The following is a 12,758-nucleotide window of genomic DNA, read 5'->3' as shown; positions in this document are numbered from 1 at the left end:
CTCAGTGTGTGAGAATCACCCATGAGACGTGGACTAAAGATGGACAGACCAGAGGCTGCCCTGAACCTCTCATCAGAGACCCAAGAGGGTGGGCAAGCACATTTTACAGCGAAAGGAAAGTGAGGACCACCAGCAGGAAAGGGGTGATGGAACCTCAATAAAAACAAGACTGAGAGCTGGTGGGCAGAACTGGGAAGCAAAGTTACTGGGGAACGGTGGTAGTCAGGGTTCTCCAGACAAACAGAACCAAGGGGAAATATATATATATAATATGAAGAGGTTTATTATTGATATTAGGAATTGGCTTATATCATTATGGAGGCTGGAAGTCCCAAGCAGCTAAAGAGCTGGAGACCCAGCAGAGCTACTGGGTGGTTCTAGTCTGAGTCTGAAGGCCTGAGAAGCAGGGCACCAGAGGTTTAAGTTCTAGCTCAAAAGCCGTCAGGCTCAAGACCCAGGATGAGCTGATGCTTCAGTCTGAGACCAGAGCCTGGAGAGGACGGAGTTCCAGCTCCACAGCAGGGCAGGGGGAGTCCGCTCCAGCTCAGCCTTTTATGCTGTTCAGGTCTCCAGCTGATTGGATGAGGCCACCCACTTGGGAAGAGCACCCAGGCTGCAGATTAAAATGTTAACCACACGGAGAAACAACCTCACAGACACACCCAGAAATAACATCTGTGTCTCGGCGCCTGGTGGCCCAGTCAGGTCGACACAAAATTAACCACCGCAAGAGCTAACGCCGAAATCCACCAGTCAGGACAAGTCACAATGCCAGCCTGGACTCCGGAAGACTGGGCTCTCAGTCACTAGAGAAGGGCTTGTGCGTTCAGTTCGAGGTGGCCATCTTCAGGAAGGGACTGCTCAGTGTAAGTCCACGGGACCCATGTGGCTCTGATCAAACTGTCCTGAGAAAACCACCTAGGAAGTATCCAGTGTCTCTTTCTGCTCATGGGAGCTCACAGAACTGGGTATCTCCCGGCGCTGAGTCAGAGCAGCTTAGGTAAGTTACCTGCCTGCTCCAGCCCCCTGCTGATAAGGAGGCAGCCTGAGCCCCAGAGGCTGGGGAACCAGCCCAGGGCTGGACAGGAAGAAAACCCAGACCTCCTGGGCCCAGGATGATTTTTTTCAATATCCTGCTGGGTGGGCCCTTTTGTCTACAATTTAGAGTCTTTTCAGTCCTGGAAGTGGTTTAACAACAACCTTGGGGGAAAGTATGCAGACTAAGCCCTCACTGAAGTGTTGGGGTGTATCCGCCATAGCTCAGTGGTTAGAACTCAGGCTCTCAAGTTAAGAGCTGCCTGGGGTCAGCTCTCAGGGTCCCCATTTCTAGGCTGGAAAACCTTGAGCAAAGTTACCTTGATCTCTCTGTGCTGCAGTGTATCTGTAAAGACGAGGGTAATATCCAATTTGCATACACTGCTTCTGATGTGCACGTCAACCGTGCAAAGCAAGCCACCCTCTTATCCGTGTTTTCCAGCTGTTGAAACTGGGGCACCATGAGATTAGGTGACTTGGCCAAGACTGCACCGCTCGGGGCTGATGGACGGGAACGTAAGCGCAGGCAGCCTAGCTCCAGCCCAAGCACACGGGCTACCTGCCACACCTGCCTCGTGGCACGTTTGTACCTGAGCCTACCCCACTGTACCTGGCACTGCCCGGCCTGTGGTAAGCCAACACGGCCCTCTGAACATGTAGCTGTGCAGAAGCGCTGAGGCATGCCGGGCTAACAAACACTGAACCCCATTCTATACATTAACTGATAAGCCTTAAAAATTCAGGATGAAAGACACTGTGAAAAAATTCATATAGATGCACAATAAAACGTTCTTCACTGTTTGCTTTTATAGGAGTTTAACAGGCAGCCTAGGAATTCCTGTACTTCTCAGACTTGCCCCAAATGTTTTTTAGTCGAAATCACCTTCAGGATACCAAGGCCTCTCCCTCTAACGTATTATTACAAAACACACACAAGCAGGGGTTAGCGCCAAAGGGGTGGGAAGTATTTGGCACTGGTTCTGAGCACAGTTCTCCCGGCTATGAGCCCCAGCTGTGATTTAAGTGCCCTAGTGCAGCTCATTTAACCTGGTTAGACTAGTGTGAACGGAAACCCAAATGGGCTTCCGAAAGTAAAGAGAACTCTCTTCATTTGTCAATAAAGCATTTAACACTCTCTTCCTGCAATTTTAGGTATGTTAAGGTATCACACAAGTACAGTTTAAGATTACTACTGTGTTCGTCTAAAACAAGCCCCTTTTTTTTTAACCCTGGTGGTTCAGTAGTTCAATTTTGGGGCGGGCTCCCTCCCACCCAAGGTACCCCCGGGGTGTCCCCGTGGCCCAGCTCTCCTGTCCCCATGTCCCCCCACTGCCCCGCACCCCCTCCCCAGATGCCCCCACGGCCCCCGGTTCCCCTTCCCCGGGGTCCCCCTCCGCCCAGGCTCCCCCGGCCCCAGGTCTTCCTCCGCCCCCGGCCCCCCTGTCCCCCGTCCCCCACTGCCGGCCCCCTGGCCCTAGCCCGGCTGGAGCGCACTCACCGCGCGGCTTCTCGCGGACGGCGGACGGCAGCGGAGGTCCGGGCGGCTGGGCCCGGGGAGAGGCGCGCCCCGCCCGGAGAACCCCGCGTGTCATTTGACCAAATAAGGAGACGCTCGCTGGGCGGCGCGGGCGGCGCTGCCGGGCGGGCGAGCGCCCCTGGGCTCCGGGGCGGCGCTGGGGACCCCGGCCCTTTGTTTGCCGCGGGCGTTTCCTCCGTCCTGCGGCGTCGCGGGCGCCGGCTCCGGGACTCCCGCCGGGTCCCGAGCGCGCGGCGGCCCGGCCGGGGAGGTGCGGGGGAGCGCGGCGGAGGTGCGGCCACTTACCGGGTCCGGAGGAGTGGGAGGCGCACCGAGGACGGGGGTTGCGGAGGGGGGCGTCTCTCCGCGGCCCCCGCGGCCCCTCTGCCACCAAGTGAGCCTGCCGATGGCAGGAAGAATGGGGAAGGCCGGGTCTTTGTCCCGCTGGGGAGGGGAGGGGAAGGACCAGTCGCCCACACTCCAGGCCGAGGGCTCCTCGGACGTTCTGTGGCCCCCTCCGGGCCAGGAAGACCTAGCAGAGGAGGAGAAAGCGCCTCCCACACCAGAGCCCAGGCCCCCGAGCCCGGCCCGGGGGGGTCAGAGGCGGAGAGCTCACGGCGGCCGGGATGGAAATGTCCTCCGCGTGCAGCCCGGGCGCAAGGTGGGCAGAAGGACCGCGGGCAGGCGTGTCGCGTTTAGCATCGGTGGGCCTCAGAGAAGGGAAGCTATCTGATTGCTTTCCCTTCTTTGATGCTCTGTGTCCCGTGATGTTTTAGCGGCTCCCCATATGGGCCTCCATCACGGAATCACAGAACCTGAGCGCCATCCTATTAGCTACCACCTACATCCTATTAGCTAACACCTACATCCTATTAGCTAACACCTACTATTAGCTACCACCTACCATCTAGCTCCACCGGGCATCTCATTGGATTCTCGCCCCTTAAAAGTTAAGGGTTAATTATACCCCCGTTTTATGGTGAAGAAATTTCAGCTCACAGACGTTTGCTCAAGGCCTGCTGAGCAATAATTACGGCAGCTGCCGTCTGACCTGGAGTGTGTCGAGGCCAAGCCCTGGCATCTCACAGGAGAGGAGGTGCCCCTAGTCCCATCAGTGACTCCAGGGCCACTAGGGGCTGAGACTCGCCCCAGACCTGAGCCCCCAGAACTTTGCGTCGCCCGCTTCCTGCCTGAACCTTGCAGCTTCTCACCAAGAACGGAAGTGTGGGCTCCGGACCCGATTTCCCACTGACAGTCAAAGCAGGCCCTATCTTGAAATCCAGGGCAAACTGTAGAAAAGCCTTTCCCTCTGACAGTTACCTAGGTATGTTGTCTATTTAGTTGCAAATTACAAAATGATCTAGTTCTCAAATGATGAGCCTAAACTTTCAGTTTGTAAAAACAAGTTGAAAAAAATAATGAAAGCTTAATTTCTGCATTTATCTTCTTTTCGCTCTCTTTTGGCTTACTTGATTTTATTTTACTTTTTCTTTTAGCTTTCTGAGTTGAATGTTTAATTCATTTATTTTAATTTTTTAATCGATAGTTATTTGGTTCTATAAATTTTCTTCTAATAACTACTTTAGTTATGTCACACAGACTCCTATATGTTGTGTTTTCTTATTATTTTAAGAAATTCTACAGTTTAATTTTGTATATTTCCTTTGACCTAAAGGATAGCGGAACATATTAAATGACCCTATGGGGATGTAATCAGCAAAATCGAGACTCTGGAAGCAAATTCACTCTGTTTCTACAGTAATATCACTCAGGGGGAAAAAAAGAAAAGAAAGAAAGGAGAGAGATGGAGGAGGAAACCAATAGATTAAAAAAAGACTTAACCGACTGCAATGAATGGATGGATCTTACTTAGATTCTGAATCAAAGAACAAACTATTGGAAAAATAAGTTTTCATGAGACAATCTTGGGAAATGTAACACTAACAAATGGTGACATTAATAAGTAATATTAATTTATTTTAGGTATGATAATGAAATTATACACACACACACACACACACACACACACACACACATTTTTAAAGCCCTTACTTTTCAGAAATAATACCAAAATGTTTGCCAATGAAAAAACATAATGTCTGGGGCTTCCCTGGAGGCGCAGTGGTTGAGAGTCCGCCTGCCGATGCAGGGGACACGGGTTCGTGCCCCGGTCCGGGAAGATCCCACGTGCCGCGGAGCGGCTGGGCCCGTGAGCCATGGCCGCTGAGCCTGCGCATCCGGAGCCTGTGCTCCGCAACGGGAGAGGCCACAGCAGTGAGAGGCCCGCGTACCGCAAAAAAACAAAAAACATTATGTCTGGGGTTGTTTCAAAATAATTTGGGCTGAAGGGTATATATATATGAAATAGTATCAGCCATAGATTAATGGTAATCGTTGAAAGGTGGTAGAAGTTCATGATACTGGTCTCTCTCTTTACTGAATGCTTGAAATATTCAGTAATGAAAAGAATTTTAACTACAAATGCACATATCATTTGCCCTTAACCCAGCATTTCCCCTTAAAGGAAATTAACTTACAGGTAGACTTGCTCATGCGTAAATTCACATACATACAAGAGTAGTCATCGTAGAATTGTTTGTAATAGAAAAATATTGGACCATGTTATATGTTCATTAACTGGGCCTAATTAAATATCACATGGTACATTTTAGAATTATCTCTATATGCAGCTGTTAAAAAGAACAGCTGTTCTATATGCTGTTAAAAAGAACGAGATAAGTATATTTATTAATTTGGCAACAGTAACCAACCATTTGTGTTAATAAGGAAGGGAAGAGGGAAGACAATACATACATATAATAGTGGTTGCCACTGGGGAGTTCTGGGTGGCTGGGGGTCAGGAGTACAAGGAAGACTGATTTTTACTGTAAATCCTTTGTCTTTTTTGAAATTTTGAGCTATACGTATGTATTGTCCCTTCAAAAATAAAAGTATTTTAAAAGTTAAAGCAACACATGCTCCTTCTTTAAGAAAAATAGGAAACAAATTTGTGAAACTGAGTTTTTAGAAAGTCAAAAGTGGTTTGCTAGAAAACAAACAGAGGAAGGCGGAATGCGTTCTGAGCTTAACGACAGAGGTACTTTTCTGAACAATTTTAACCAAAGGACAAACTGCTAAAAAAATAGTTCACTAGACATTCTGGGAAAATATATTGTGTAAAGTTCTATCTTGTACATCATTGTACAGTTGTCTCTTTGTATCCGAGGTGTATTGGTTCCAGGACCCCTGAGGGTACCAAAATCCAAGGATGTTCAAGTCCCTTACATAAAATGGAGTGGTATTTGCATATTACCTCCTGTATACTTTAAATCATCTCTAGATTACTTATAATACATAAACTACGTAAACAGTTGTAAATGCTATGTAACTAACTGCGAGTCCGGCAAGTTCAAGTTTCGCTTTTGGGAACTTTCTGGAAATGTTTTTTTCTTTTTTAATATTTTCCATCTGAGGTTGTTTGAATTTTCAGATGCAGAACCCACTGATACAGAAGGCCAACTGTATTCTCAGGACCTAACTATAGGGCATGGCACATAGTATATGCTTATTAAATACAGGATTTGAATGAATGGTTGGGTCACAGAAGAATTGTTTAATACGTGATGTCTCTCATTTTGTAATTGATTATTTCATAGTATAGCAGATGGAATACTAGAGAAAATATAACTATCTGTAGCAATATAGCTGAACTCTGGAATCAGGCCCAGATTTGAATCCTTGTCCTACCTGTGACTAGCTCTGTGGCCCCGGGCAGCCACAAAACCTCCCTAACCCTCAGTTTGCTCATATGTAAAATGGGCCAATGACATATCATTTGCAAAATTGTTGGGAAGATCCTTTGACACGCTGCATATACACTGCTTACCACTATTACACACTTGGTACCTAGTAGGCCCTCAGTAAGTATTAGCTTTTATTCTGTGGGTAAAGGAGAGATGAATATGAATAAGAAGGAAATGTGACGGTGATTAAACAGTACAAACTTTTTTTCAGTTATAGATAAATAAGTCCTGGGGATCTAATGTACAGCGTGGTGACTAGCTAACAATACTGTATGGTATAGTTGAACGTTGTAACAGAGCAGATCTTAAAAGTTCTGTTTACAAGAAAAAATTTGAGGTGATGGATGTTAACTAAACTTACTGTGCTCATCATTTCACAATATATACAAATCTCAAATCACGCTGCACATCAGAAAGTAATATAATGTTGTAAGTCAATTAGATCTCAACAAAGGAAAAAGCAGGAGACAGAATTCTCATCAGGAAGGATTACAGTTTAGATCCTGTTCTAAAGATAAATGATTGTCTTTTTGAGGGAAAAATTCTCTGCTATAGATACAAGTCTAGTTCATAGAAGAAGAAAAATTAAGAAATTGTATTTCCTGGGAGAGGGATCCAGTGACAATATTGATGGGTTATCCAAGTTCCTCTAGTTTATTTCAGTTCTCCTAATGTTCCTGCACCAGCCAACACCGCCCTAATGGCTCCTTCCCCTCCTGTTGGGGGTTCGGGGAGAGGTTCGGGGAGAACGGGAGAGAAAGGGAAAGCTTTGTGCGGTAGGCCAGCGTTTCTCCAAGTGACCTGGAACCAGACGCATTAGGACCACCAGAAACGTGGCAGAAGCAAACGTTCTCAGGCCGGCTCTGTGTCTGAACAAAGCGCTCCAGGTAATGCTGATGACTGATAAGTGCTTTGAGGTGAAATACCCGCCAGGGACTCCCTCTCTGGACTCAGTAATTTACCAGAAACTTCTATGGGGGCGGGAACGGGGGGGGGGTAGACTAATCACAGAGCAGGCCCAGGGACTCAGATCCAACTGCAAGTACCACTCAGGCTGTCGGACACTTGTCGTGAGGGAGCCACAAGGTAGAAACCTTACAGGGCGAGAAGTTCCAGACGCCTCTCGGTGCTGCAAACGCTGAAACGGAACTTTCTTCCCGGCCCTGAGAGGAGGGCCAGCTGCAGAGCGTGGGCCTGCTGCAGACCCCCGTGACGGGCACCTGGGCCCTCACCGCCGCCAGGAGGAGAGGGCTGGTTACCCTAACCCGCCATCCCAGCGGAGATCTTCAGGACACTTTTCTCCCATTGCAGAGAGCATTTCTCACAGGCAGTCGTTCCGCCCACTCCAGCCCTGGGCAGGAAGCCGGCGGATGATTTGACCCTGATTCAGAGGTAATCATCCGTAATTGCCTCGTGATTGGAGAGGGAGTGAATGTCTCGGATCACAAGGCTGGCGGGACTCCCGGGAGGGGAGGGGAGGGGAGGGGAGGGGGCTCAGGATACCTGCACTCCCTTTTCCTGAAAGTGCATGAGGCCCTGTGTGGGTGCTCACGGAGCAAACAGAAAGAACTTGGTCTCGTTACAGTGGCTCGATCGCTCTCTCGTGAAGGACCCAAGTGTTGTTCCTGTGCCTGGTCGACGTTCAGGAAAAGCTCAGCCCTCACCAAAGCCAAACCCTGCCCCTGCCCCTGCCCCTCACGCTCTGGTTTGGAGGGAAGATGCCTGGTTCCTCGTCAAGATGCAGAGTTTCCACATCCCGTTTCTTCCTGCTCCTTTCCATAAACTTTGACTTACTGGGTGTAAACGGTCGTGTGTAAAGCCTCCAAACACATCTGACTTGGAGTCAAATCCACGAGCAGCTCCGGGGTCCCGGACTTTGCCGTCGTTGGTTCCTGCATATTTGAGCATCTGACACAAGTTTCCAGGGTGCCTTTGCTAAGTCAGTAGGAACGGTTCTGTCCGGTGGCTTAACGTCCAATGAAAGGCAGCCGTTCCCGCCGCAGCTCCTTTGGGTCTGTTTCGGATCAGGAAACGCTGTGCTGTTTCAGAGGAAACTATTTCTACTGTGGGCCCAGAAAAACTCTGCCTCTTGCTTTTTCTCTGGGATCGTTTGGTCTCTGATTCCAGTCCTGTTCTGTAGCAGGCAATTCACTTCTCTGCTTGCCAGCAGTTTTTTGTGTTTTTTTTCCCCTGTCCAAAATCCATTTAAAGAACACGTAAATGTCCCAGGTCTGTGCAAACCTGGCAAAAGCCTGTTTTAAAGGAACCATGTTTGGGTCCTCTGACGGTCCTTCCTGGCATCCTCGATAAGGGAGCTTTTCATGCCTTACTTATTTCTCAGAATGTTGATTTTCAACCACACTGAAATCGCAGTTACTCTTTGTGAAGTAACTTTATGAGTGAACACTATAACTTTAAAATCCCAACATCTCTCTTCCTGGTCACCAAAATCCTTTTGTACTATTTGCCCCTAAATCAGGGTCATTAACAGAAAACCTGGTGGTCTAGCCAGGAAGAGCCTGGGCGCCAGGACCTCTGATGGAGCGGCGTGGCCACAGGTAACAGACCTCAACCTCACCTGACCTGTGAGACACTTCTTACCATAAAGGGTTAAGTATCTAGTTTTTATTCAACTCACTGTTATGGCTAATCAATAATGGAAAGATTTCTGGAATGTCTCCTGTGGATGGATCTTCACCATCGTGTGGATTCGCATGTGATGAAGAACCGTAGTTTAAATTGATTTACGTTCCTCTAAAAAACAAGTTAAGGACTATCCTCCACCTATTTCAGAAAGTGCTTTGACACTGGACCCGAGAGTCCTGGCAGAGCTTTCTGGAACGGTCAAGCTTCTTCCTACATCATTGCAACAGTGGACTTCAAAAACCAGGAAAAGATTTTCTAAAACGTCTGACCTTCAGCCTCTCCTGGCAGTACTCTTTGTACCTCAAAACATCTCTTAAAACTCTGGGCCATCCTCACTGCACAAATATTTTTTGGAAACTTCTGCACAGTTAGATGCTGAGCAATTACTCTATAACTGCACCAGATTATTCATGCGCCTCCTGCAGGGATGGACCAGGGGCAAGTTAACCGCCAGATGTCCAAAACATTCATCTAGCCGTCCTGGCATTCGGGTGCTTTCCCCTCCCCTCCCTCCTCTCTTCCCCCTCCTCCCTTCCCCCCCCCTCCCCCCCTCCCTCCCTCCCTTTCCTTCTTCCTTCCCTCCTTTCTTTCCCCTTCTTTTCAGCAGTTTGCAATTCTCTTTTTACATGGCAGGTGGCCTCACCATAACCGGGCTCCCCGACCTTGTTGACCTTCTGTGGACTCAGCTCTCTCTCCCACCCTTTTTCTGTGGCGTGTCTACTTCCCTACACCGATATTGGTCCCTTGAGTCCCCAGGACTTGCTAAAATCAGTTGAAGGAAACGCTTGAGAGGTTTCCTTTTTCTAAGAACGTGTTTGGAAAGTTATCGGGTCAGGAGCGTGGGGACTGAGAACCTTGGCGAGCAGGTCTCGAGGCCCCGCCCACAGGTCCCCCTGCAGCCTGGGAGGAAGATGCCTTTCATCCTGTGACCTGCTGCAACTCCTCACCTCGCTCCGCTCTGCCCGGCAAACTCCAGTGTACCCTGTATAACCCAGATAAAGCATCTGGCCTAGGGAGGCTGTCTGGGGTGCCACTGGTAGCCTCGTTTTCATCATTCCACACTGCCTCGTCTTTCGTTCGTTTAGAACAACAGAGGAGAGAGTGTGAGCTGCCGATGGGCCAGGACTGGGACGTTTGTTTCTATATTTCAATATTTGCTGAATTCACATCAGCTTTCCTGAAAACGCCCAAAATAATAGGGCCTCCATACACAGGCTCACATGGGCCTCTTTGCAGCAAACAAATCAGGCCCGAGGTCCCTCTGGGCAGCTCAGTTATCAGGGCTCTGCGCTGAGATGCAACTTGCAGACAACTTGAATTAAGCAAAGCAGAAGGGCCTGCCCTTCCAGATGGCCACACGAGGACTTGTAATCACGCTTCCTGCATTACCTGGAGGAAGCCCGGGGGTGTAGCATCTGCAGATATGGACGCTGAAAAGGAGGCTACAGGGGTCAGCGGGCGCTCTGGGGATGGTCCTCCGGCTCTTCCCCAGGGATGGAGGGCGGTTCCTCCTGACCTGCTTCTGCCCACACCCCCTACTGGCCTTATTCGTGTCTTTAAATAACACTTGGGGCATTTTGATTTCCTCTTAAACGCTTTCAGCAAACTCCATCTATACAAATGGGAACGTACCAAACAAATTCTCCCTCCCACAGAAATCAGCCAGGTTCCCTCCTCCATAACTGTAGCAGCCTGGGTTGCAGACCGCCTGTGGGAGCGTCTTCTTGAAATCAGTGGCCTATTTACCAGCAACGACTCTGCTGGAGCTTTGAAGAGGGGCCCCAACCCTCGAGGAGCGCCTTTGACGGGCCAGCCAGGGACACAGCCCAGAGAGGAGCACACTATTCACCTCCATCCAGCAGACTTTTTTTTTCAGGCAGAATCACTCAGAAAGAAAACCGCTGTATTTTCTTCATTCACTGTAACAGGGAAGAGCTAAATGGGACTCCGGGTTGGATCTGTTTCTTTGACGTTAACCTTTGCTTTTCGTTGCTTTTGTTATTATAATCATACGTAATGGCCTTCTTGCCCCAGCTCCTAGCCTCCGATTCATGAGCCTATCAGTGCGGCTCATCTTACTGATGTATAAACATTCCCAAAGGTGGACCAGAGTGATAAACCGGTACTTCCCTTGGCCTTGGCCAGCCACACCTGGCCAGAGGCGAGCATGGGGGCCCAGCAGGTGGTCTGCGAGCCCTTCCTGACTGGGACTGGGGCCAGCACCATTCACTGGCAGAGTGACAGCCTGTGCTTACGAGACGGACGCCCTCCACAGCCAGCTGGGGCTGCAGGGGGAAGTGGCTTATTCTGGAAAGATCTCTCTTGCTCACAGGCATGGGGCGCACACAGAGGACACGTCTGTTTGCTGGAGCAGAGCCAATCAGGCGGAGAGTCGACGGATGTCAGCTTGACGTCCCCGATTCATTATCACCGTTACAACAAATGTTACAACAAATGGTTTTGTTTGTTTGTTTGACTGCTGATGTGGCGGAACGTTTTGTAGAGAAAGGTGAGGTGGTTGTGGATTTGATCCGGAGCAGGTGTGGGCTCCTGGGCACGAAAGCCTGTGTCCCCCATTTCTTCATTACAGGAAATAGGCTTCATTCAGCCTCCAGGACCTTCCCTGAGTTCCAAAGGGCAGGTTCAAACAGTTGCTAATTAGGGAAGGGAGAGGATGCAGAGACCAGGGAGGAGCAGTCAGGAAACAATAGTGCAGCCTTGGGGCAGGGTCCTGGTTCCCCCTCGAGGGATGCACACAACCATATCCTTGAGCTGTTTTGCAGGTACTGAAACCCCCTTCAGGCGGGAGAAGTTCACTGTCTGCTGCTCACAAGCACGGAGACCCCAGACCGGTTGGAACCAGAAGGTTGTTGATGCCGACTCCCGATGACCTCACCACCAGCCAATCAGAAGAGTGTCCACGAGCTGACCACGCCCTCTTTGAACCATTTCTATGAAACTCCTCAGGACCCCCTCCAGGCTGGGACACACAGTCTTGAGGGCATTAGCCCACTGTGGCCCCTTTTGCCTGGCAAAGCAATAAAGCTCTTCTTTTCTACTTCACCCAAAACTCTGTCTCCAAAAATTAATTCGGTGTCAGGATCCAGAGGCCGGATTCGGCTTGAGATTCAGACTCGGTCTGTGCAGATTCCTGGCTTCCCCTTCCCCCCTGAAACCCCAGGAGGAGAGGCGGTGTGAGGTGGGCTCTGCATCCACGGTGGGGCGGGGGGAGCAGAGCGCAGGTGGGAGCCCGCGGCAGCCGCCGTCCCGGGGGGCCCCTCCCGATGGGGCCAGAAAACAGGTGGAGATGGTGGCAGGAAAGGCCTTGGGACATAGTGATGGAGCCGCAGAGGCCTCCTGGGAAGGATGCACGGAGGGACAGTGTTGGCAGGAAAGACAGATGGAAGTGAGGGAAGGAAGGAGGGAAGGTGGTGAGAGCGGGTGACGGGGAGCTTCCGCTGGGGAAGCTGGAGGCGGCTGCTTCATCGACGCTGGCAAGTGAGGCCACTGTTCACCAGTGATGCCTGGAAGTTGGGATGGTTTCCGGGGAAGAAGCTGAAGTTACCCCCAAATTCCCTACCCCTTAGCTTCACACTCAGCTCCAGCCATCCCAAGTGAGGCCAGGACACTAAGCCCAGGAAGATAGCAGCCAAGGGAAGGGGAAGGGGGGCCCGAGACCTGGCACTTCGGATCAGCCGCAAGTTCATGGTGAACTTGACCTCTCTGTTGCATGGAGTGGTGAACGAGGCTGTGCGCAG

At 50.1% G+C, this 12,758-nt stretch overlaps 1 protein-coding gene and 1 long non-coding RNA gene across 4 annotated transcripts in view; one reads left to right on the top strand and one right to left on the bottom strand.

Moving 5' to 3' along the window:
• The window catches only part of FHL2 (four and a half LIM domains 2), a 36,581-nt gene that overhangs the window by 23,003 nt on the left and 820 nt on the right, over positions 1-12,758 (bottom strand). Inside the window, exon 1 of one of the 3 annotated variants that reach the window (XM_019931270.3) lies at positions 2,858-2,996. The exons of 1 other annotated variant lie outside the window; for it this stretch is intronic. The gene's annotated coding sequence lies outside the window, so the exon portion shown is untranslated. Of the gene's footprint in view, positions 1-2,533; positions 2,667-2,857; positions 2,997-12,758 lie in introns of those variants that run through there. One more of the 3 variants, XM_019931271.3, reaches the window with a different exon arrangement.
• LOC117307836 (uncharacterized) lies at positions 3,437-12,063 on the top strand. Its single transcript, XR_004521722.2, has 2 exons — positions 3,437-7,746; positions 7,940-12,063. It is a non-coding gene; the product is annotated as an uncharacterized lncRNA (long non-coding RNA).

The sequence above is a fragment of the Tursiops truncatus genome, chromosome 14 (genome assembly GCF_011762595.2).
Source record: "Tursiops truncatus isolate mTurTru1 chromosome 14, mTurTru1.mat.Y, whole genome shotgun sequence".
Lineage (NCBI taxonomy): Eukaryota > Metazoa > Chordata > Mammalia > Artiodactyla > Delphinidae > Tursiops > Tursiops truncatus.
The sequence above is the reverse complement of the archived record's forward strand: the minus strand, read 5'-3'. Positions and strand labels throughout refer to the sequence as shown.